Below are 25,478 nucleotides of genomic sequence, written 5' to 3'. Positions count from 1 at the left end.
TAGGTTAGGGAAAGATGATCGCTACATAATTTTCTCAGTATGCAGTCTCAATCTTTGAGTAGAATTCCTAATGAAACACATTCCATTTTGATGAATAAAAGCCTGAAGAGTTGTTTTATGCTCCTTGCATGAGGTAAGATGGTGGCACTGGACAAGTTTCATGAGCCTGCCCTTTATGTGACCCAGATCTAATTCCTTACAGACAAAAGTAGCATTCCAAACAGAAGCCACTTTCATCTATCTAACAATACAATATTCCTATCTGCCACAAATATCATCAGCAAAATACACATGGAAACTTAAGAGGAATTTTTTGTGTGTGTGGAGATCTTTTCCTGCCGATATTTAATATGGCTACAGAAATATTTCAAGAGGCAGGAAGAAATTATTAGGTAAAAAAGACAAATCACTTAATTTTAAAGTATATCTTTGAAAGATTAAAAGTTGTTATTTACTGAAAACTGATGAGTAAAACCAGGAAGAAACAGGTTTTGTGTACTTTTAGACTGGCATAAAAAAACAAAAACAAAATCTCAACCTGGTCAAATGGTATAAATGATCCAGAAAATCATACTGAGTCCAAACCAGCCCCCCAAAATATGATGACCATTTTTAAGTAAAAACATTTTTTGTACAACTGACCTAGATTAGACAGCAAGGAAAAGAAACATGTAAGGTAAAAGGTAGAATTCTAAACTCTACAGCCTAACTTTAGATTTAAAGGCATATTATTTACCCCATTTTTGGTGGGAATAATTACATTTACCAGAAAATGCTCAGCTCTGTGCATATTGAACAATTAAGGTCAAAGGTCATGTCTGCATTTACTGTTTGATCCTTATATTCATTATGTGGTCAAAGCCATGTCCTAAAACCATGTTCTAAAATAGTACAGAAAGTGTTTTTTCTTAGTTCTTTATATAATATTGTAGTTTTCAAGATCTTGTTATGTTTTTATGTAATATTGCATGAAATGCCATTTTTTTTTTGTTTCTTATTCCCACCATCACCAAATTACAGTCAAATAATCCTAAAATACACATTGTAAGTGAAAATTGGTGTTACAGCTCTGACAGTTCTGAAGTCATTAAAATTCTGCTTTAACTCTTGAGTTACTGGAATTTTTTTTAATTGACAATCAAGTACGAAAAGCCCTGGTTGGAAAGTTAGGAAAGCTGGTTCTAATCTAAACTCTTGCTACCTAGCCCTGTGACCAAGTGAGATGAGAATTATGGCTAATTGCTGACTCCATTTTCCTATTTGCTCTGATCACCTTCCAAGTTGCTGTGAGACAAGATGAAATAGCTGAGGTAAAAGTACTCTACAAAGCCAAGTGTTTGACAAATACTGAGGTGGTTTTACATGAATCTATATGTTTATACACAGACAAATATAATGTGACTTCTTATGTAGATAAACTCTTACCCCAAAACCCATGAGGATACCTAGTACTAACAGTGACCAGCAAGTGCTTGGAACTCTATATTCAACAAACAAGTGCTACTTTCCATTTGAAGGGAACATAAGATAAATAGCCCTATCTGTGAATAATTTGAGCCACTACATTTCCTTCCTGGAGTCTTTTTAAGCAAAAAGGTCAGGTCTATTTTTGAATTGCAGCCTGTAAATCACAAACTTCCTTTTTCTCTCCCAGACCTCATTTTTCTTACATGGAATTTTTTACTTCTGCTCCCAGCTTGTCCAGAGAGCTAGTACAAGAGTAGAAAGATGAGAACAGGGCATGAATCAGAATCAGAATCAGATGGTGGAATTAAATTCATAAGGGGATTCTTATTAATGTTCTCCATCAAGGGCTAATTACTGGGTATAATCATGTGTGGTAAATGTTAAGGACATGAATGTGTATGAATGAGGAAATGAATCTACAGAATGCCCCTTAGCTACATAGAAACAAGGATCAACTCTCCATCGAAGAGAGGCCACTTAGGCATCATGTTGGGGGTCAACTGAAGCTGCCATCCAGAGTCACCTGTGGTTATTCTGAATCCATAAGCATCTTAGCAAAGAAGCACCAAGAAGAAACATGCTCACCATGAACCAGCACTTCAGTGGCTTACTACCTAGTCCTGGGCTCCAGGTTACCAGAGTAAGGGATTTTGTATAAGGTTTCAAAGTTCATCCATTTATTTTTTGCTGTTTTACATAAGAACATAATAAAAAAAAAAGTATGCCTTTTTCTTTACCAAAATACACATACCTTAATTCTTTGAGAATAAATGACATTCTATTTCTACATTTTAAATGGTATGGATGCTAAAACACATTTGATGTTTCCGAGCCTGGAAATACACCCACCTGGTAGTATACTGCTTGATTTTTTGATCTACACAGAGGGTTCCAATTAGGGCTACATAATCTTTGTGACTGGCACAGTGATGCCCCCTCCGAGATGTACTTATCCTAACTCCCAGAAATAGTGACTATATCACCTTTTATGGCAAAAGGCACTTGGCAGATGTCATTGTTAAGGATTCTGAGATAGGGAGATTATCCTGGATTATCCAAGTGGGCACGATCTAATCACATGGCTCCTCAAAAATGGAGAATCTTCCCTGGCTATGAGAGAGATGTGACTATAGAAGAATGATCAGAGGGGTGCCTGAGTGGCTCAGGTCCCAGAGTCCTGGGATTGAGCCCCACACTGGGCTCCTTGCTTAGTGGGGAGTCTGCTTCTCCCTCTCCCTCTCCCTCTGTCTCCTGTCTCTCACTCTCTATCTCAAATAAATAAATAAAATCTTAAAAAAAAAAAAAAGGAATCGTCAGAGATATGCTTTGAAGTTCGAGGAGGAAAGGGACCATAAACTAAGGTATGCAGACAACCTCTAAAAGCTGGAAAACTTAAAGAAATGGATTCTGCTCTAAAGCCTCCAAAAAAAGAAATGCAGCCCTGCCACCACCTTGATTTTTGCCCAATGACACCCATGTCAAACTTCTGACCTTCAGATTGTATGAGTTTAACACTAAGTCAGTGCTCCTCACTTGTTTCTTTATTGTCCTCACTCCTTATTCTAGATTTCTTTTTTTTCATCCCTTCATCCTGAGTGAGTGTCTAACTTCATTTTCTCCTGTCCCTTCCATTCCCTGTTTCTCAGTGCTCCATCTCCTTTCCTGTTCTTCTCCCTTCTTCCACTCCTACCTTTCTTCCATTTGACTCTCACCCCTCTGTTTTAGTCTCCTAATCTCTCTGCTGGCCAGTAGCAACTCCATCTCCACAATTTACTGGTCTTTTACATGAATTGAGCTATTGTAAATCTACCCCCCAACCGGTAGGGCAGGGAGAGATAGCAAAAAATAGTCCAGGTAACAATATTCTTAAAGGAATGTCTCCCCCCCTACCCCCGCCAAATTCAAGCACAAATAATCATAATGCTAATAGGCCAAAGGGGAACAGAAGTATTTTTTCAAACAATTCTGAGTATATTAACAAATAAATATAATTCATATTGACCACATTCATTATTTGAATGCATGGCAAGGTAATTTGAGACATTAATTTTGTTTTGTCCTTAGTAAGACTCAAAGGAATAAGGGCTCTCCTTCTGAGATTCCATATTAAAAAGGTCACTTCCTTGCTACCATGACCTTGGAGGTTAAAAACGAAGGTAGAGAGACACCTGGAAAACCACCACCCAGGCTTTTGTTTGGGTGCTTGGGCTGTGAGAAGGGCTGTTAGAAAGATGTATGCTGAAATTTGAGGAAGAGAAGTAGCCCCATCATGAGGGACATCTAGACTAAAGATGGGTTGGGAGTTTGGGGAGGAATTCCCAGAGTACCCCAGACTTGTGTCTGTTAGAATAGGCAGTTAGATTCTAACAGGATACCTGAAGCCTAGCAATGAGGAAGCCATGGCCAGCTATCAGGAAAGTCAGAGGCCTGTCCTGGTAGCACTCCACTAAGAAGCCATATCAAAGCATGCAGGCCCAAGATGGTGGGTGCCATGACAGGAAACTCCCGACCAAATAAGGAAGAAAAAGCCAAAACCCTGCTTCCAAAAAAACCCTGCCCCAAGTAAGGAATATTGCACTCCCTAGTTGGCAACGGTCAATAAAAGATAGAAACCCAAACCCCAGGGTGCGCAGCTCTCTCTTCAGGTTGCCTGCTCTAACATCTGGAGAATATACTTGAGCTTTAATAAACTTCACACTTGTGTCACTCATCCACTGTGTTGTGTCTGTCCTTGAATTCTTTCTCATGAGGAAGCCAAGAACCTTCAGCATCATCTTTGTGATGGGCTGGGTCAAGGCCCCAGGGCCCAGGGTCTCCCCAGTTCACTGGTAACATGCCCACAGGGGAGAGCCCCTCTGATGAGATAGCACTTGGATGCCTGGGTGACAAAATTAAATTTTGGCTTCTTAGCCATAGCAAAAGATTCCTGTACCCACACCTGGCCCCTCAAAGGAACCATGTAGGGTTGGACACAGAGACCTAAGGAGCAACCAGGCTGGAGTAAGATGAGGGGTTGGAAACATACTTGGAGGAGGAAGACAGAAACCCTGAGGACCCCAAACATCCCTAGGAAGTGGGGGGTAGGGCGGGGGGACTCTCAAAATGTGGCTGAGGTGAAATTTCAAACTACCTTGTTAAACTTCAACTCTGAGTCAGAATTAATTTAGAACATATAACGTATTGAGACCATGAAGAGGCTTCCCCAAGATCTTTTCTCAAATGTCACTTCTTCATACGCTTTCCCAGACCACCCTGCCTAGAACTGTACCCCACCTCATGCTTCCTATTCTATACTTTTTTCCTTAGTGCCTTTCACTAACATACTTTTTAATCTTGCTTATTGTTGTCTCCCACACCATGAAGGCAAAGATTTTTGGCTGTTTTTGTGTCCTGTTGAATCCCCAATGTTTAAAATAATGCCTGACACATGATAGACAGCCTGGGAATATTTGTTAAATGAGTAAATGTTTAACCTGTATCATAGAATAGAGAAATTCCTACCTGCTAGAAATGCAAAAGCTGCTAGAATCTTTAGTTTTCAGGGAGGTTTAGTATATTATTTTTTGGATATTACTATGAACAACTTAATTATTATAAAATTAATGGTAGCTTGGCACCCAATCAAGCCTCTGACCCAATTACAGCATTATCTTTTTTAAAAACTTCAGCACGAGGGGGAGGGGGAGCAAGTTGGCAGAGGAGTAGGAAACCTAAATTTCGTCTGGTCCCAGGAATTCAGCTAGATAGGGATCAAACCATTCTGAACACCTACGAACTCAACAGGAGATTGAAGAAAAGAATAGCAACAACTCTCTGAACAGAAAAGCGACCACTTTCTGGAAGATAGGATGTGCGGAGAAGTGAATCCGAGGCGATACTCGGGAAGACAGATGGTGGGGGAGGGGGCCTCCGACGGCCGATTCCGGCAAGTGATAGAGCAGCAGAGCACAAAATCGGAACTTTTAGAAGTTTGCTCCGCTGAGGGATGTCGCTCCAGTGGCTAAGCGTGGGGTGGAACCCTCGCTGGGACAGTGTGGTCTCGGGACCCTCGGGGTCACAGAAAGACCGGGGGTGCCTGAGTGTGACAGAGCTCCCAGGTATCAGAGCAGGGAAGCCGGCTGCAGAGACAGAGCCGAGGAGTGGGCTCTCAGCTCGGGGTTGCCATAAACCATGATCCGGGGCACAGTTGGGCCACTGCTCCTCCAGCAGGGACCCAACAAGCGGCAGATCCAGGGGGACTCCCCTTCCTCCCCTGGGAGGAGCAGTGGGGAGCACACCGCAGGGATCTGTTGGATTTGGAGACTCCATACGGGTCGGGTGCCAGAGATAGAAACGCTCTGTCACAGGCTGGGTGAGCACACAGTGCAGCCGGAGACCAGGGAGACGGGAGTGACTGACTGCTTTTCTCTGGGGGCTCAGTTCTTGACTCCTCCCGAGGAGTGGGGCCCGAGTTCTTGGCTCCTCCGGGGCAGAGATTGGGAGGCTGTCACTTTCACTCTTGTCCTCCAAAGCCGTAGGGAAAGCTTGCAGGGAACAAAAGCTCCCGAAAGCAAACCCGAGCAGATTACTTAGCCTGGCTTGGCAAGGGCGGGGCAATTCCACCTCCGGCAAAGACATTTGGGAACCACGGCAACAGGCCCCTCCCCCAGAAGATCAGCAAAAACAGCCAGCCAACACCAAATTTACCAATCAATGAGAACAGCAGAATGCCAGCACTAGGGGAATACTGCACATAGAATTCATGGCTTTTTTCCCATGATTCTTTAGTCTTTCAAAGTTAATTTTTTTAATTTTCTTTTACTTTTTTTTTTAATTTTTCTTTTTCCCTTTTTCAACCAATATCTTATCAATCCCCTTTTTTAAAAAATCTTTTTTATTTTTCATTTTTAGAGTCATATTCATCCCTTCATAGTAGTTAAACTTATTTTTGATATATATATATATAAGTTGGTCTTTCTTTAAAATTTTGGGATACAGTTTCTTCTAACAGACCAAAATATACCCTAAATCTCTAGTGTATGGCTTTGTTCTAGTCTCCTGCCTGATCACATTCTCTCCCCCCCCTTTTTTAATCCTCTTCTTTCTTTTCTCAAACAACTTCTTTTCAATTCCTTTTATAAAATCCTTTAAAAATTTCATCATCTTTACAGTCATATTCCATCCCTTCATTGTATTTACCCTTATTTTTGTACATATATAAGCTTTTCTTTCTTTAAAATTTGGGAGGCACTTTCTTCTAACACACCAAAATACACCCAAAATCTAGTGTGTGGCACTGATCTATGCACCAGCCTGATCATATTTGATCATATTCAGGTTTTTTTTTTGTTGTTTGGTTGGTTTTTTTTAATCTTTTTCTTTTTTCTTTCTTTCCCTTTCTTTTCCCCCAGTTTCGGGTCTCTTCTGATTTGTTTAGTGTATATTTTTCTGGGGTTGTTGTTACCCTTTTAGCATTTTGTTCTCTCATTCATCTATTCTCCTCTGGACAAAATGACAAGATGGAAAAAATCACCTCAAAAAAAAAAACAAGAGGCAGTACCGACTGCCAGGGACCTAATTAATATGGACATTAGTAAGATGTCAGAACTAGAGTTCAGGATGACGATTTTAAAGATACTAGCTGGGCTTAAAAAAAGCATGGAAGATATTAGAGAAACCCTTTCTGGAGAAATAAAAGAACAAAAATCTAACCAAGTCGAAATCAAAAAGGCTATTAATGAGGTGCAATCAAAAATGGGGGCTCTAACTGCTAGGATAAATGAGGCAGAAGAGAGAATTAGTGATATAGAAGATGACAGAATGATAAAAATGATTGAAAATAAAGAAGCTGAGCAAAAGAGAGATAAACAACTACTGGATCACGAGGGGAGAATTCAAGAGATAAGTGATACCATAAGATGAAACAATATTAGAATAATTGGGATCCCAAAAGAAGAAGAAAGAGAGAGAGGGGCAGAAGGTATATTGGAGCAAATTATAGCAGAGAACTTCCCTAATTTGGGGAAGGAAACAGGCATCAAGATCCAGGAGGCACAGAGAACCCCCCTCAAAAACAATAAAAATAGGTCAACACCCCAACATCTAATAGTAAAACTTAGGAGTCTCAGAGACAAAGAGAAAACCCTGAAAGCAGCTCAGGACAAGAGATCTGTAACCTACAATGGTAGAAACATTAGACTGGCAACAGACCTATCCGCAGACACCCAGCAGGCCAGAAAGGACTGGCATGATATATTCAGAGCACTAAATGAGAAAAATATGCAGCCAAGAATGCTATATCCAGCTAGGCTGTCATGGAAATAGAAGGAGAGATAAAAAGCTTCCAGGACAAACAAAAACTAAAGGAATTTGCAAACATGAAACCAGCCCTACAAGAAATATTGAAAGGGGTCCTCTAAGCAAAGAGAGCCTAAAAGTAACATAGACCGGGAAGGAACACAGACAATACACAGTAACAGTCACCTTACAGGCAATACAATGGCACTAAATTCATATCTTTCAACAGTTACCCTGAATGTAAATGGGCTACATGCCCCAATCAAAAGACACAGGCTATCAGATTGGATAAAAAAACAAGACCTATCGATATGCTGTCTGTAAGAGACTCATTTGAGACCCAAAGACATCCCCAGATTGAAAGGGAGGGGGTGGAAAAACATTTACCATGCTAATGGACACCAAAAGAAAGCTGGGGTGGCAATCCTTATATCAGACAAATTAGATTTTAAACCAAAGACTATAATAAGAGATGAGGAAGGACACTATATCATACTTAAAGGGTCTATCCAACAAGAAGATCTAACAATTGTAAATCTCTATGCCTCTAACATGGGAGCAGCCAATTATATAAGCCAATTAATAACAAAAGCAAAGAAACACATCGACAACAATACAATAATAGTGGGGGACTTTAACACCTCCCTCACTGAAATGGACAGATCGTCTAAGCAAAAGATCAATAAGGAAATAAAGACTTTAAATGATACACTGGACCAAATGGACTTCACAGATATATTCAGAACGTTCCATCCTAAAGCAACAGAATACGCATTCTTCTCTAGTGCCTATGGAACATTCCCCAGAATAAATCACATCCTAGGTCACAAATCAGGTCTCAACCGGTACCAAAAGATTGGGATCATTCCCTGCATATTTTCAGACCACAACGCTTTGAAACTAGAACTCAATCACAAGAGGAAAGTCAGAAAGAACTCAAATACATGGAGGCTAAAGAGCATCCTACTAAAGAATGAATGAGTCAACCAGGAAATTAAAGAAGAATTTTTAAAAAATCATGGAAACAAATGAAAATGAAAACACAACTGTTCAAAATCTTTGGGATGCAGCAAAGGCAGCCCTAAGAGGAAAGTATATAACAAAACAAGCCTTACTCAAGAAACAAGAAAGGTCTCATATACACAGCCTAACCCTACACCTAAAGGAGCTGGAGACAGAACAGCAAATGAAGCCTAAACCCAGAAGAAGAAGAGATATAATAAAGATCAGAGCAGAAATCAATGAAATAGAAACCAAAAGAACAGAAGAACAGATCAACAAAACTAGGAGCTGGTTCTTTGAAAGAATTAACAAGATTGATAAACCCCTGGCCAGACTTATCAAAAAGAAAAGAGAAAGGACCCAAATAAATAAAATAATGAATGAAAGAGGAGAGATCACAACCAACACCAAAGAAATACAAACAATTATAAGAACATATTATGAGCAACTCTATGGCAGCAAATTAGATAACCTGGAAGAAATGGATGCATTCTTAGAGATGTATCAACTACCAAAACTGAACCAGGAAGAAATAGAAAACCTGAACAGACCTATAACCACTAAGGAAATTGAAGCAGTCATCAAAAATCTCCCAACAAAAAGCCCAGGACCAGATGGCTTCCCAGGGGAATTCTACCAAACATTTAAAGAAGAATTAATACCTATTCTTCTGAAACTGTTCCAAAAAACAGAAATGGAAGGAAAACTTCCAAACTCGTTTTATGAGGCCACCATTACCTTAATCCCAAAATCAAAAAAGACCCCACCAAAAAGAATTACAGACCAATATCCTTGATGAACCTGGATGCAAAAATTCTCACCAAAATACTAGCCAAGAGGATCCAACAGTACATTAAAAGGATTATTCACCATGACCAAGTGGGATTTATCCCTGGGCTGCAGGGTTGGTTCAACATCCGCAAATCAATCAATGTGATACAATACATTAATAGAAGAAAGAACAAGAACCATATGATCCTCTCAATAGTTGCAGAAAAAGCATTTGACAAAGTACAGCATCCTTTCTTGATCAAAACCCTTCACAGTGTAGGGATAGAGGGTACATACCTCAATATCATAAAAGCCATCTATGAAAAACCCACAGTGAATATCATTCTCAATGGGGAAAAACTGAGAGCTTTCCCCCTAAGGTCAGGAACACGGCAGGGATGTCCACTATCACCACTGTTGTTCAACATAGTATTAGAAGTCCTAGCCACAGCAATCAGACAACAAAAAGAAATAAAAGGCATCCGAATCTGCAAAGAAGAAGTCAAACTCACTCTTTGCAGATGATAGGATACTTTATGTGGAAAACCCAAAAGACTTCACCCCAAAACTGCTAGAACTCATACAGGAATTCAGTAAAGTGTCAGGATATAAAATCAATGCACAGAAATCAGTGGCATTCCTATACACCAACAACAAGACAGAAGAAAGAGAAATTAAGGAGTTGATCCCATTTACAACTGCACCCAAAACCATAAGATACCTAGGAATAAATCTAATCAAAGAGGCAAAGAATCTGTACTCAGGAAACTATAAAATACTCATGAAAGAAATTGAGGAAGACACAAAGAAATGGAAAAATGTTCCATGCTCATGGATTGGAAGAACAAATATTGTGAAGATGTCAATGCTACCTAGAGCAATCTACACATTTAATGCAATCCCTATCAAAATACCATCAACTTTTTTCAAAGAAATGGAGCAAATAATCCTAAAATTTGTATGGAACCAGAAAACACCCTGAATAGCCAGAGGAATATTGAAAAAGAAAAGCAAAGCTGGTGGCATCACAATTCCGGACTTCAAGCTCTATTACAAAGCTGTAACCATCAAGACAGTATGGTACTGGCACAAAAACAGACACTTAGATCAATGGAACAGAATAGAGAGCCCAGAAATGGACCCTCAACTCTATGGTCAACTAATCTTCGACAAAGCAGGAAAGAATGTCCAATGAAAAAAGTCTCTTCAACAAATGGTGTTGGGAATTGGACAGCCACATGCAGAAGAATGAAACTGGACCACTTCCTTACATTACACACAAAAATAGACTCAAAATGGTTGAAAGACCTCAATGTGAGACAGGAGCCCATCAAAATCATAAAGGAGAACATAGGCAGCAACCACTTTGACCTCAGCCACAGGAACTTCTTCCTAGAAACATTGCCAAAGGCAAGGGAAGCAAGGGCAAAAATGAACTATTAGGACTTCATCAAGATAAAAAGCTTTTGCACAGCAAAAGAAACAGTCAACAAAACCAAAAGACAACTGGCAGAATGGGAGAAGATATTTGCAAATGACATATCAGATAAAGGGCTAGTTTCCAAAATCTAGAAAGAACTTATCAAACTCAACACCCAAAGAACAAATAATCCAATCAAGAAATGGGCAGAAGACATGAACAGACATTTTTCCAAAGAAGACATCCAAATGGCCAACAGACACATGAAAAAGTGCTCAACATCGCTCAGCATCAGGGAAATCCAAATCAAAACCTCAATGAGATACCACCTCACACCAGTTAGAATGGCTATAATGAACAAGTCAGGAAACAACACATGTTGGTGAGGATGCGGAGAAAGGGGAACCCTCCTACACTGTTGGTGGGAATGCAAGTTGGTGCAGCCACTCTGGAAAACAGTATGGAGGTTCCTCAAAAAGTTGAAAATAGAGCTACCCTACGACCCAGCAATCGCACTACTGGGTATTTACCCCAAAGATACAAATGTAGTGATCTGAAGGAGTATGTGCACCCCGATGTTTATAGCAGTAATGTCTACGATAGCCAAACTGTGGAAAGAATCCAGATGTCCATCGACAGATGAATGGATAAGAAGATGTGGTATATATACACAATGGAATATTATGCAGCCATCAAAAGGAATGAAATCTTGCCATTTGCAATGACGTGGATAGAACTGGAGGGTGTTATGCTGAGCGAAGTAAGTCAATCAGAGAATGGTAAGTATCATATGATCTCACTGATATGAGGAATTCTTAATCTAAGGAAACAAACTGAGTGTTGCTGGAGTGGTGGGAGGTGGGAGGGATGGAGTGGCTGGGTGATAGACATTGGGGAGGGTATGTCCTATGGTGAGCGCTGTGAATTAAGACTGTTGAATCACAGACCTGTACCTCTGAAACAAATTATACATTATATGTTAAAAAAAATAAAAAAAGAAGAAGATAGCAGGAATGGAAAAATGAAGGGGGGGAAATCGGAGCAGGAGATGAACCATGAGAAATTATGGACTCTGAGAAACAAACTGAGGGTTCTAGAGAGGAGGGGGGTGGGGGATGGGTTAGCCTCTTGATGGGTATTAAAGAGGGCTCATACTGAATGAAGCACTGGGTGTTATAAGCAAACAATGAATCATGAAACACTACATCAAAAACTAATGATGTAATATATGGTGATTAACATAACATAATAAAAAAAAAAAAAAAAAAAAAACTTCAGCACCTGCCCTCCCTTACTCCTCATTGATACGAAGGCAAATCTACTTCCAGAGCACCAGTCCTCCAACAAAGAAAAACCTTTATTTGAGAAACAAAGTCCTCCTCTCCAAAACCCCTCTTTTTCCAGCCTGCACTCCTCCTAAGCACCTAAATAACATTTACCTGTATATTAGTTCTGAGCAGTTCTAGACTACAAAGGGCCAGAAATTTAGATTAAATCATGTATAACCAGTTTCTGTATAACAAAGCCACTTCCAAACTGTAGATGGCTCAAATTAGCAGTGATTTGCAGAATAACATCTTACAGTCAGAGTAAGTTCTGTGCAGTGCTAAAAACGAAGTAGGAACTAATAAATACCTGTTGATTAATTCTTACAACATATGTCATTTCTGAGAAAAGCCTTTCTCCAAAAAGAGACCTAAACATGCTCAGCATCAAATGAATGGGAGTGATACAACTTTCTGGAATTTTCATGCTGTTCAGGGCTGTCCCCAAGAAGCAAAACTAAATTCCCAGAATCAAATCAACAGTAATAGGACAGCTGTTAACACATTCTGCTCGCTACTGGGGCTGCCAACCCAGCTTTCTAATAGCTGAAAATCTTATTATCAACTTCTTCAATGCCTGAGAGCCCCCCAGGTACATCCTTGTTCCCAGACCCAGGAAGAGGGGATCTTACCTGGTGAAGGTTTTATGCTTCTGAGTAAGCTGCTCTGGTACCCAAATAATCTTCACTCCTGAAATGTTGTCCAGATTCATCTCTTCTCAGAGATCTGCAATGCACTTTCTTTTCTGGTGAAAAATAATTGGGGGGAGATTTTTAGTGCAGATTTTCACTTTGGGAATGAAATTCCAACATTTCCTTAATTTTTTTAAAAAAATGATCTATTCAGGCATGTATACATTAGCTATTTACTAAACTGGCATTTTTCAGGATTATTTATTATAATTGCATAAAGCAATATTTCAAAGCTAACTAACCTAGGTTTAAGAGGAACAATGAAGGCATCAGGAACTGAAACATATAATCAATATATAGATTAACTTATTAGCATAACAGTTTTGTATAAAATGCCTTCATTTTATACATATACATATACATATATATATAATATACATATACATATAATCTAAAAGTTTATTGTATTTAGCATGGAATTTATTTTTTTTAAGATTTTTTATTTATTCATTTAAGAGAGCACACACTTGCAGGTGGGGGAAAGTCAGAGGGAGCGGGAGAAGCAGACTCCCCACAAGTAGGGCACGTGACATGGGGCTCAATCCCAGGACCCCCTGCCCCCCCAATCATAACCCAGGCAGAAGGCAGCTGCTTAACTGACTGAGCCACCCAGGTGCCCCTGGGATTTATTTTTTAAACTCAATATATAGCATACTCAGAAAGTAAAATTTTAGCTACCAAAACCTGAAAGATACAGGTTATTCTGAGTAAGAGGGTAAAGTTTTAATAGAAAATAAAAACGATTCACTTCCCTGATTCTCTTCTGCTTTTCTTTGTTCTCTCTTACCTCTTCTCTAGCACATCCCATCCCCCAAACTAAAGGATTTGAAAGGAGGTGGGAAGTGATCGCTTTTAGGATCACAGGAGCATTTGTATTTGAACAAGATGATTTATTCTTTCATGAATTAAAAATAAATCTGTCAAATGAACAATAATAACCAATAGTCATGGTACTTAGTACCTGACACTGCCCTAAGAGCTTTTTCCTAGCTTTATATATTTTATATTTATATATGCACTTAATACACTATCTATGGGACAAGTACTATCAGCATTATCGTTTCCCATTTCCAGACTAACAAACTAAACCACAGAAAGTTTAAGTAACTTGGCCAAGATCACCCAGCCAGTAAGGGGTAGAGCAGGCCCGTCCTCAAATCCATAGTATTAATAGCTGCACTATATTGCCTCTCCATGGTGATCTTGTATTTCCAACTACATTTGTCCTTCCTGAAAACTAACCCTCTCCACCTCCCTGCTCAACTCCTTCCCAGAGTTCTCTTATTTTCAAAAGAATACTCCATTGGGGCACCTGGGTGGCTCAGTCGTTAAGCGTCTGCCTTCAGCTCAGGTCATGATCCCAGGGTCCTGGGATCGAGCCCCGCATCGAGCCCCGCATCGAGCCCCGCATCGAGCCCCACACTGGGCTCCCTGCTCCGTGGGAAGCCTGCTCCTCCGTCTCCCCCCCACCCCACTTGTGTTCCCTCTCTTGCTGTGTCTCTCTGTCAAATAAATAAAATCTTTAAAAAAAAAAAGAATATTTATTATGTACCCCACATTGAACCCTGCATCGAGCCCCGCATCGAGCCCCACACCAGGCTCCCTGCTTCTCCCTCTCCCATCCCCTTTGCTTGTGTTCCCTCTCTTGCTGTGTCTCTCTGTTAAATAAATAAAATCTTAAAAAAAGAATACTCTATTTATTATGTACCTTTTTCTTTAACTGCCCTTTGTAGCTTAAGATTCCTCTAGGTAATCACCCTTTCTTAATCCTCAGTGCCTTCTTCAAAAGCATATCTTCAAACACTCAAAACCCCCAAATCTGAAAGAGCAAATTCCCAAATACTTCCTCTGTCTCTACTTCCTCTTCCTCTTCCCTCCTCCTCCTCCTCCTCCTCCCTCTCCCTGCAGCATTTCTTTACTTGGGAAGCCTTAGTGGCCTTGGTAGCTGTCTGCCACTTTCTCTTGTCTGACCAGTGAATAATTGCAACATTAACCAAGTGAGTGAAAAATTGGATTTTCATTTTAATTTTAAAGGTGATTGTAGAATAGTTGATATTCGTAAACAATCCTGACAAAATTCTGGTAAAGTTCCTGTCATAATTTTCCAAGATTATAGACAGTGCTAAGAAAACTTTTAATATATTTTTAAATAGCAAGCATATATAGGGCACTTACTATGTGCCAGACACTATTCTAAGTGCTTAATACACATTAATTCACTTAAGCCTTACAGCAAACCTATGAAGTTGGTACTATTATTTCTCATTTCACAGATGGGAAGATTGGAGCTGTTAATTAACCTGTAACTTTAGTAAGAAGAGAACCAGCATTTGGACTCAGGTAGCCTAGCTCTAGGGTCTATCTGCTTAATTACTATACCACCATGGCACCATAAGACATTTGAATTCTGTAATGTTAGATACAACTAGTTATTTAATATCAAAACAGTGCTTATACTCAATATACTTGAATTTGTCCCTCCCCCACTAAAGGTGAATACCATAGGTCTATAAATCCAAGTTAATAATTCTATTCCATTATTCTGATTCCATAAGATTGGGATGAGAACATTTACTATTATATATAAAAGCAAGGCATTTCAATATCACTCATACAATAGGATGTATAATCTTTTCATGACTTTAATTATCTATTCATAATAAAATTGAAATTATAGTCAATTTTTCTCCATTGTACAAAATAAGGTACAAATTGTGAAGTTTCTATTAGTAAAAACATACCATTATTTATGTCAGATATCTAAATTAGCAAACCTTTATTTCTTCATAGGAAATATAACTTGGCAAACAAATTTTTCCTAAAGGAACTGGAACTGGAACTTGGTCTCCCACCATTTAAAATAAATGTGTGTGTGTGTTTTGCAGCAATTTATTTTGTTTCTGGTAGTCTATGTCAATTTGCCATTGTGAAAAGCACAGTACCCTCCACACTCTGGATACACCTGTGCTTTATCTTTTCCTTTGGCATTCACCATTGTTGAGCCTACTATATATCATTTATTGTCAACTTATTGTCTGTCTGTCCTTCAAAATGTGTATTCCATCAGAGTAGAAATTTGTGGCTGTTTTGCTTACTGCTGCATCCCCAGCACCAGAACACATGTACCTGGCACATAGTAGAAACTGAGTAAATGTTTAGTAAAGGAATAAATATGAATCTATGAAGCAAATCTCCCTGCAACATCTTTTCCCAGCCTGGCCCCCCCCAAATCATACCTCTGGGAGAGACACTGTATGAACAATATGACAGTCCTACTTTTCTTGAGTGTGAAAGACTGCAGATAACTTGAAGTCTTATGGAGCCCTGGGAATTGGATGGGTCAGTCCTGCAATCTGCCTGTAGTACAAATTGTTCCCATTAACCTCCTTAATGGAGGTAGGGGCCTGAGGGCTAGTCTCATTAAGATCACATAGTTATTCATCATGTAATTCAAGATTTAGTTTGGCCTGATAATACTATTAATCCTCATTATTCATAGATTCCATATTTTGCAAATTTCCCTACTTGCTAAAATTTATTTCATGGTCATTCATAATAATATATCTTAAATAAGATATCTAAACAGTAACACATAAAACACATGCTGATCACTTAAGAAAAATGTTGTGAACAGAGGCCCACAGGAACTTAACCTTGTATTTCCCCTGGGAGCAATGGTTCAGTATTCACTAAACCACTGTTTGTGGTGACTGTATAGAACCTAACTACCGCAAATAACACAAATCCACTGTATCTCCCCTGGAGTTCTCCAGAATGGTTCCCTTTCTGACTTTGGAAATGTTATCTCTGTGGTTTCTCACAACAAGCAAGTGTTCTCATTTCAATCTTGTGGAAGCCTTCTTGGAGATAGTACACATTTACAGAAGGCCATGGATGAGCACTAAGTAAACCTGAGTTCAGCCCTGCTCCCCCAATCTGGAGAATCATCCTGAAGAAATTATTTAACATTTCTTGGTAGAGCTTCCTGATCTGTGGAATGGTTTCCTCAACTGAAAGGAAGAACTTGAAAGTTCTTTCATGTGCATATGTGTAAGGTATTTTTCAAGTTGAACAATGTTTTTTCCTTCAGATCTCAGGGTATCGTAAATAACTTTTGTGGAGCACCACTGTTAGTTAACAAGTCTTAGGGATTTGATCTTTGTGTTCTAGAGGTAAGAAGAGAGTTCCCTTTAATAAATGGAACACTGCTACTCCCAGAATGTCCTGGTCATTGTCTAACCTTGCCTAACATCAGAAACTGCCTTTCAACCTCCTTCCTCCTAGGAAGAAGTCCAGCAGTCCAGTCTAACTCAAGTGTCCAGTTGAGGACAGGGAGACCAAGTAGCGCTAAGGAGAATCCTAGCTGGTGACTTAGGAGATCTGATTTCTCATCTGCCATTACTCAACTCTGTGCCTGAAGGTAAGTCATTTCATATCTGTGGTCATCAGTTCCTTCACTTCTAAGCAATTTTTATTAGATGACAATTATGAAACTGTCTGCCTACACATATATAAAATAACTTGCATATAGTTAAACAAAAATGTAAACAATACCAAAGAATGCAAAAAAGAAAGCAAATTTCTTTTTCCTCACCAATTCTGTCTTAGTTTCCTAGGTTTGCCTCAAAAAAATACTATAGACTGGGTGGCTTAAACAACAGAAATGTATTTTCTCACAGTTGTGGAGGCTAGAAGTCCAAGATCAAAGTTTCAGCAGGTTTGGTTTCTTCTGAGGCCTCTCTCCTTGGCTTGCAGATGGCCACCTTCTTGCTGTGTGTTCACATGGTTGTCTCTATGCATGCACATGTCTGATGTTTCTCCTGTGTCCTAGTCTCTTAAGAACACTAGTCACATTGGATAAGGGCCCACCCTAATGACCTCATTTAAATCTAATTACCGTTTTAAAGGTCCCTATCTCCAAATATAGTCACATTCTGAGGTACTGGGGGTTAGGGCTTTAGTACTAGAATTTGGAGAGGGGTAGGGGAAAATTAGTCCATAATATATGCCATCAATCTCTCAAAATTGTACCATATTTTAGTTGCTTTATATTTGGACCATGAATTCTTTATAAAGCTCTTTGTAATTTTTTTTTCAAAATTTTCTAATTATCTTTGGCTTGCAAAAATGACATGTTTTACAGTATCTCTAAAGTCTTCCTGGTCCTTAATGACATTACTATTGTGAAAGAATCCACTTTCTTCTTGAGAGATCATCTTCACAGAGCCCTCTGACCCTTTTTGTTTTTTCCTAATTTGTCTTGATTGCTTTCTTGGTCTGCTGCATCACTGCCAACCTGGGATTTAAGTTCCTTGGTCAGTTCGCTTTTTTCTTAAATCCTATGTTCTCCTCTTTCTTGTATCCTTTCTCCCCCCCACCCCTCTTTGTTGTGGTGGTGGTGGTGCTGAAGTACATCTGTGGCAGACAGAGATTTGCTGCTAGATTGCCAGATTGCCTTTCAAGAAGGAACTGCCCAGCTTCAAGGAGGATGGTTAACTGAGAGCCTCCAGGTGTTAACTCCTCTAGGGTCCACCTCAGCTTTCCAGAGGAGGTTTTCAGCCTTTGGCCAATGACTGAGCAAAGTGATTGTATGAAAACCTTGTCATTCCTATCCAACTCAGGAGTCCTCTAAAGAGAAATCTTCGCTCTGCAGGTACCAAGGCAGAGACTATCAGGTCTGCATTGCTGCGTCCTAATACTACATAATACTGTGTCCTCCCCTTTTGCATTCACAGGACGTTACTCCCCATTATAATTCTGTACTCTGGTTTTGTGTCAGCTTTTGCTTCCTAGAGAACATCATCAGTATAACATCTTCAAGTAATGTTTATTTTTTGTTTCAGAAAAGAATTTAAAAGATTTAAATTTCAAAAGATTTAAATTTTATGACACTCACAAGTGTGTCCTATTTGTTCTCATAGGTGATTGCTACTTTGATTGATTATACAATTCTGGGTTCAAAATTATTTCCCCACAGAACTTCAAAGGTCTTGCTCTACTGTGTTCTAGCATTCAGTATTGCTGAGAAGTCTGATTATAATCGGATTCTCTTTCCTTTGTAGTTAGCCTGTTTTTTGCTTGTTATCCCCATCTCTGAAAGCCTTTAGGATTTCATCTTTATCCTCAGTGCTTTTACATTTCACTAGGCTGTCCAGGCATGGTTTTTCTCATTCATTATATTTGGATGGCACTTTTGATCTGATGACTAATGTCTTTCTTCCACTCTTTCCCATGCATTTTCTGTTATTTCTCTTTCTGGAACTCTAAAGCCTTGTGTCTTCTGGGCCTATCCCCCATGCTTTTAGATTTTCTGCTCTCTATATTTTTGTTTCCTGGGAGGTATTTTCCATTCTATCTTTTATATCTCCAAAATTGATCTTTAGCCATGACCAATATGTTATTTTTCACTTTGGCAAACTTTTAGTTTTCAAGAACTCAACTATTTTCTCATTGCTCCTTTTTAAATATCAATTCAAAAAACAGTTCTGTACTCTTCCTTGCATTATCTGTTTCCTCTTGAATCAGTTGCTGTGTGTTTATCTTGGACTTTCTTTTTTAAGTTGTTTCCTCTCAAATGTCTGGTAGACATTTGTTCATATTCATGAATAAAGGACTACACTGATTTGTGTCTGTAAAATGGCTGGTCCTGTGGACATGCAGGCTTTTACATTAATGGTGCACGGGAGGAAATAGCCATGCTGCCCTCCAATCCCCCAAACTACTAACTCAAGGAGAGTTGCTATCTGAGAGTGGGGTGAGGTAGCCTTTCTTTCTCTCCATGTCTATTATTATTAGGCTCTACTATGCCTATCTCCCCAGCCCTGTATTCACCACCTGGGCTCTCCCTAGGCTAATCTACTCTGCTTAAGCAGTTCTCCAGGCAGCTCCACCTGGGACAAATGCAGCAGCAGCTGCAAAATGTTGTGGGCCTTTGACCTTTGTGCTGTTGCCTCTGTGCCTGGAGCCTCTTGCGAGCTCCATGGGGAGAGTAGTTTTGTCTGCTAGCTTCTAGAATGTGCACTCTGAGCTGTGTTTTTCTCCATTCCGGGTTATGGGTCTACATAACCTCATTTGTATTCCACATCCCAGAAATTGTTTAAAATTTCAGGTTTGCTCATTGCAACTACTTTTGTCTCTCATGCTGCATACACTTTTTTTCTTTTTGTCTTTATTAGCTCTTCACTGGAATCCCAGGAAGGAGGGCAATCATACGTGCCCACCTATATGGCTATAGGTGAGCCCGCCCTGATGGCTGCATGTAATCCTGACCCCTGGACACAGTTCGGGGACCAAGGGTGAGCATCTAACTGAGGCCAGACAAAGAAGAGTTTTTCAGTCAGGATTGAGAAAGAGAAGAGAGTCTCTGGTTGATAGACATCTTAGTCTATTTAGGCTGCTGTAACAACATACCACAGACTGGGTAGCTTATAAACAATAGATATTTTGTTTCTCACAGTTTTGGAGGCTGGAAATCCAAGACCAGGGTGCCAGCATGATCAGGTTCTGGTGAAGACCCTCTTCCAAGGTTGCAGACTGCTGAACTTCTTTCTCACTGTGCCCACACACAGTGGAGGGGAGGAGGGATTTCTCCTAATTACCTAATTCTCCTAATTACCCTTCACAGGCCCCATCTCCTAATACTATCACCTTGGGCATTAGATTTTCAACATGAATTTGGGTGTGTGGCAGGGAGAGATAAAGACATTTGATCTACAGCAATAGGTTGTGAGGGGGAAACCATGTTGCCAACTGTGAGCACTAGAGAAATATAGTGAGGCACAGAGAGGCACTGAGAGAAAAACCTTAAGGAAGCCCAGTTTCATTTCCTTCTTGGTTTCCCTGGGACACCCCTGTACCTTACAATAAATGTCTCTGATTTACATTAGCTCTGTGTGAATTTCTGTCACAGTAAGAGAGCCAGAAATCACACACCATCTTGGCCCTCTTGGAGGGTGTTACTCTGGCTGGCTGCTGCGGAAAAAGCGCAAGAAGGGGTTAGACCAGGAAGCCAGTTTCTCCCACAGTGCAATGATGGCCATGACCTTGACCTCAGCAAATAATAAACCCCTTACCTGTAAAATGAGGAGAAGGTAGGAATAAGATGAAGGCTCTTTCCTTGCGGCCTAATTTTCAAGGTTCTGTCAACAAACCTGGGGGAAAGGGTGCAACATATGTCCCCAACTTCCCACAGAGGTAATTTTTTTTAACTCTCAGAAAGAAACACTATGTAATTTTAAACATATATCAGCTTGTTACGTTCAAAAATGGCAAACTGTTCACTAGGAAACAAAAATAAAACCCACCATCATTTTGTTCAAATGGTCTGTACTTGTGTCCCCTGACCCCCCAATTTTTAGCTTCCTTTAACCGTTTGCATGGCCTTAAGGAAGCTGCTTTCCCACTTTCCCCTAACTCCACATTTTCTCTTCCCTAATTTATCTCTTCCCCAATTTCACATTAAAGCTTTTACTTTGGGGAATTGCTGTCTTACCTGGGGAGAGTTAAGAGATAATTCTAAACTACTCCCCACAAATAAGACCGATAACTTCAAAATAAAACTCAATTTGTTCAAACCCACATTACATCCTGTTGGTTCAAAGACCCTTGAGGGCAGAACCCAAGTCACTAGGCGGTTTTTACGCTGTGCTTACAACCGAGGAGGGGCTCAGGACCCTTGTTAAGATGCAATGTAAATAGGAACCGGATCAAAAAGACAGTGTTTAACTTTCTTTCCTCTGCAATGTCGGGGGTGTGCGTGGGCACTTCCTCTAGTGACTCAGTGACTGAAGTCTTCAGCTGTCTTAGAAGACCCGAAGAAGGAAGCTGAAGCAGAAGCAGAAGCAGCCTTGGGTTTCAACCAGCTTCGTCACGGGGCCTGCAGGCTCCCCTTCCCGGCTCCCTCAGCTGGCTTCCTACCTGGAGTCCCTGAGCGGCTCACCCCCAGCTTTCCTCAGCGCGGCCCCCGCGGGGGCGGCAGCGTCTCGTTAGCGCTCGGGAGTTCGACGGGGTGGTTCTGGAAACGACGCGCAACAGCTTTCTGAGTTCAAAGTGCGGTAAAATATTCTTAGCGTTTGTGATTTGAAGAACCCTAAAGAAGTAATAATCTTTGGTTTTTAAAATCTATTGTGACAAAAACTCGAGCCAGGCAGGAGTCGAACCTACAATCTTCTGATCCGTAGTCAGACGCGTTATCCATTGCGCCACTGGCCCTCCACATACGGAGAAACTGAGGGGAGGTACAGATTACAGAGTGGTAAGGCCACACTCGACAGCCATCCCCAATGTGGGGTAGTAAAGGAAAAGTAAAGGAACGTGGCCTCGAATTCTCTGAGTCTCAGCACCACCAGCCCCGGACACAAGAGAAGGGGGCCCCTTTCCCCGGTGCGTCCGGATCCCACGAGGGGCCGCTGGGTTGTCTTTCTGCGCACGCGTGAAACAATACACAGTCATTTACTCATTCCCCTCCCCGTTCCCCAGTTACGCATGCTCTATTCGACTTCTAACCCGCGGCTGTGCTTGCTCGGGTTTCTGAGTTTGAATTTCAAGGGGCACGAGAGATCTACCCGTCCCTTCGATAGCTCAGCTGGTAGAGCGGAGGACTGTAGCTGACTTCCTGGCAAGAGACATCCTTAGGTCGCTGGTTCGATTCCGGCTCGAAGGAGACAGTGTTTTGTTTTGTTTTTTTTTCTTTTTTAATACCAACTTTGTATGATTTACGGCCCGTTCCACGGGCCCCTTCCCTAATACACATAATATTCCAACGAGCAATTGAGCAATTGGAAGTGCTTGCAGTTTCGCCCCAGTTTTGGCCTACGGCAGTATCGCCCGTGTGAAATCTTTTGTGAATCCCCGCAACGTGCGGTCCTAGTAACAAACGCCGAAGTGAGTCTGCGCTCGGCGGGGCGGCTGCCGGGTCACGGCCTTCTGCTTGTCTCCAAATCGTCTTCGGCGTTTCGCGAGTCCCCTGAGCACACAGAGAAAAGTCCCGAGCCAGCCGCCTGCCCTTTTCCTCAGAGCTCCGTGGCTGGTGGGCAACGCGGGCGCTCGTTCCAGCTGCCGTGAGGAGACGCGGGTTTCGCTGGAAGGAGATAGCTCATGGTCAACAAACCTGGGAGTCACTAGAGAAACGCGGTACAAAGCACACAAAGCTTAGACGGTAAAAATTATGAAGGAAAGCTGAGAGCTTGCCCCACCACTCCCTTCGATAGCTCAGCTGGTAGAGCGGAGGACTGTAGGCGCTGCGCCCGTGGCCATCCTTAGGTCGCTGGTTCGATTCCGGCTCGAAGGAGAGGAGTGGATGTTTTTGTTACCTTGGCCTTAACTGTAAGGCAAGATCAAGAACATCATAAAAAAAATAGTTTCCGTTTCTAAATGTTCTGACCTCTCTCTAGAGGAAGAGATAACGGCTCGTGCCCAGCGGTGGGGGATTAGCTCAAATGGTAGAGCGCTCGCTTAGCATGCGAGAGGTAGCGGGATCGATGCCCGCATCCTCCAGCTTTTTTCCTCTTCCCTTGTGGTAGCTTTTCTTTCGATTCTCATTCAACTCGAGGTAGAACCTGAAATCTGCCATCGGGCAAGCGAGAGATGGGACGAGCTTGAGCTTGAGGTTACCCCTCCCTAAAACTTCCCAGACAAGGGATAATGGGTGCTGACAGAGTTTATTCTCACAACTTAAAAATCTTAGACCCATTGACGTTGGGAAGTTCACGAAATTGGTTCTTTCTCTGTCCAAAAATGGCTACGGATTACAGTTGTATCTGCACTCTCTTTGTGATTCGTGATTGATAGCTGCACTTCCAGAGACCCATCGATACTAAACTGCCCATATTTAGGGGGAACGGACAGAAAAACAAAACAACACAAAAAAACACAGAACTTGGAAAGGGACGCTGGCTACCTTAAACTTATGTTGAGCCGAGGAAGCGAGAACTATTCCGCTTCATGTCATCTGAGTTCAGTGGGGTGCCCAGCTGTGGGCAGATCTACTGGGATAGGATAAAGCAAGGGGTACAGGAAGAGCGGCGAGGAAGTGGACAGGGGCCTTAAACCCAGAGGCTTGCTCCTGAAGGAGGTTGTTCTAATGCCATTTTCCTCCTGGGAAGTAACTGTGGAGAACTGGGACCAGCACTCGAAAGGAATTAAATGGAAAAAAAAAAAAAAAAAGATCTGTTTATTGAGCATAGTCTATTTTGTTAAAGACAAGACAAAAACAAAACAAATACACTGTCACTGAAAGATTCAGAAATTGAGCAGAACACACACAAAGGCTTTTCTGGTAATAAATTCTTCCTACCCTAATTTACTAGAATATAGCCATTAAAAAGCTGTTGAAACCATACTGCAGTTCTCAACACAAAACATACATTTTCAAAGACAAAGACAAAGGCAGCAATATTACTTTTTTTGATGATTACAATTAATAAATGACAATTCTTTTATCTCCTGTTCCTTTTAGTGTTCTAGGCAACCTGCACATTTTTTTGTTACCAGTGTGTACAACCCGCTGCATTTTATTGGTATATCTTTCCTTTTCTAGGGCAGTCTCCATTTTTATCTCATTTTACTCTTTTCAATAAAGTCTTTAAATTGAGTGTATAGTGGGGCGCCTGGGTGGCTCAGATGGTTAAGCGTCTGCCTTTGGCTCAGGTCATGGTCCCGGAGTCCTGGGATCGAGTCCCACATCGAGTCCCACATCGGGTCCCACATTGGGCTCCCGGCTCAGCGGGGAGCCTGCTTCTCCCTCTGACCCTCTCCCCTCTCATGCTGTTTCTCTCTCGCTTGCTCTCTAAAAAAATAAAATCTTTAAAAAAAAAAATTGAGTGTATAGTGATTCGTTTAAAACATATCATTATTTTCATGAAAACAAATTTACAAAGTAGGAAAAGGAATCCTTTTATCAAATGATATGGCCCAGTTTCCAGTTGAGATTATGAATGCTCTAACTGGCTGACTGGAGGAGCTAGCAGTAAAATTATAAATGGCTATAAGAGCAAGAAATGTATAATAAGTGGAAGGAATGCTCCCAAAATTCTGGTGGAGAGCACATGGTCAGGGCATGGGAGTTGGGCAAGAACTCAAACAACATCTCAGGGTTAGCAACTCAGGTGTGGAATGGAATTCATATCAAAAGTCTAAAGGTACAAGCTGAGAGGCACTGTTGCACGGTAGTTAGTCATGTGGGCTGTGAAATCCAATGGCCTTTCTTGGCTTTCACATTCCCTAGCTGGGTGATAGTGGGCAAGTTGCTTGACATCGTGGTGCTTCAGTTTCCTTGTTTGTTAAATAGGAGTGATAAAATGGTACCTACTTTTAATTGAGATGTAATATGTAAAGCCCTTATTACAGTGCCTGGTACATAGTAAACACACTATAAACATTAACTGTTACCAGTGTATGTGATCAGTACCATAAAGGGAAGGCCTGGGGGGAATATTCTGAGGGTTTGCATGTGTGTTTATACAAGTATATATGGAAGTGCAGGAAAGAGATGCTTGGATCTACTGTGGAGGGAAAGTAGAACAATCC

At 40.9% G+C, this 25,478-nt stretch overlaps 1 long non-coding RNA gene and 4 other non-coding genes across 9 annotated transcripts in view; 3 read left to right on the top strand and 2 right to left on the bottom strand.

Moving 5' to 3' along the window:
- LOC135364103 (uncharacterized) overlaps window positions 1-22,495 on the bottom strand; it is a 169,762-nt gene extending 147,267 nt beyond the window's left edge. For 4 of the 5 annotated variants that reach the window (XR_010410673.1, XR_010410674.1, XR_010410672.1 and 1 more), the window contains exons 1-3: window positions 21,870-22,495; window positions 21,026-21,103; window positions 12,894-13,006 (exon numbers count right to left, since the gene is read on the bottom strand). This is a non-coding gene — a long non-coding RNA (uncharacterized LOC135364103). The remainder of the gene's footprint in view (window positions 1-12,893; window positions 13,007-21,025; window positions 21,104-21,869) is intronic. The other variant, XR_010410676.1, reaches the window with a different exon arrangement.
- On the bottom strand, window positions 22,091-22,163 carry TRNAR-ACG (transfer RNA arginine (anticodon ACG)). Its single transcript has one exon. It is a non-coding gene; the product is annotated as a tRNA-Arg (tRNA).
- Window positions 22,496-22,521: 26 nt separating the features above from the next.
- Window positions 22,522-22,614, top strand: TRNAY-GUA (transfer RNA tyrosine (anticodon GUA)). The gene is made up of 2 exons: window positions 22,522-22,558; window positions 22,579-22,614. It is a non-coding gene; the product is annotated as a tRNA-Tyr (tRNA).
- A 537-nt stretch (window positions 22,615-23,151) lies between these two features.
- Window positions 23,152-23,241, top strand: TRNAY-GUA (transfer RNA tyrosine (anticodon GUA)). Its single transcript is given in 2 exon segments — window positions 23,152-23,188; window positions 23,206-23,241. It is a non-coding gene; the product is annotated as a tRNA-Tyr (tRNA).
- Window positions 23,242-23,374: 133 nt separating this feature from the next.
- On the top strand, window positions 23,375-23,447 carry TRNAA-AGC (transfer RNA alanine (anticodon AGC)). The gene has a single exon. It is a non-coding gene; the product is annotated as a tRNA-Ala (tRNA).
- Window positions 23,448-25,478: the final 2,031 nt, after the last annotated feature.

Source organism: Mirounga angustirostris, unplaced genomic scaffold (assembly GCF_029215605.1).
Source record: "Mirounga angustirostris isolate CCGP_5_RB_7025 unplaced genomic scaffold, mMirAng1.0.hap1 SCAF_4, whole genome shotgun sequence".
In the NCBI taxonomy this organism is placed as follows: Eukaryota; Metazoa; Chordata; class Mammalia; order Carnivora; family Phocidae; genus Mirounga; species Mirounga angustirostris.
Note: the sequence above shows the minus strand (reverse complement) of the source record. Positions and strands in the feature narration are given on the sequence as shown.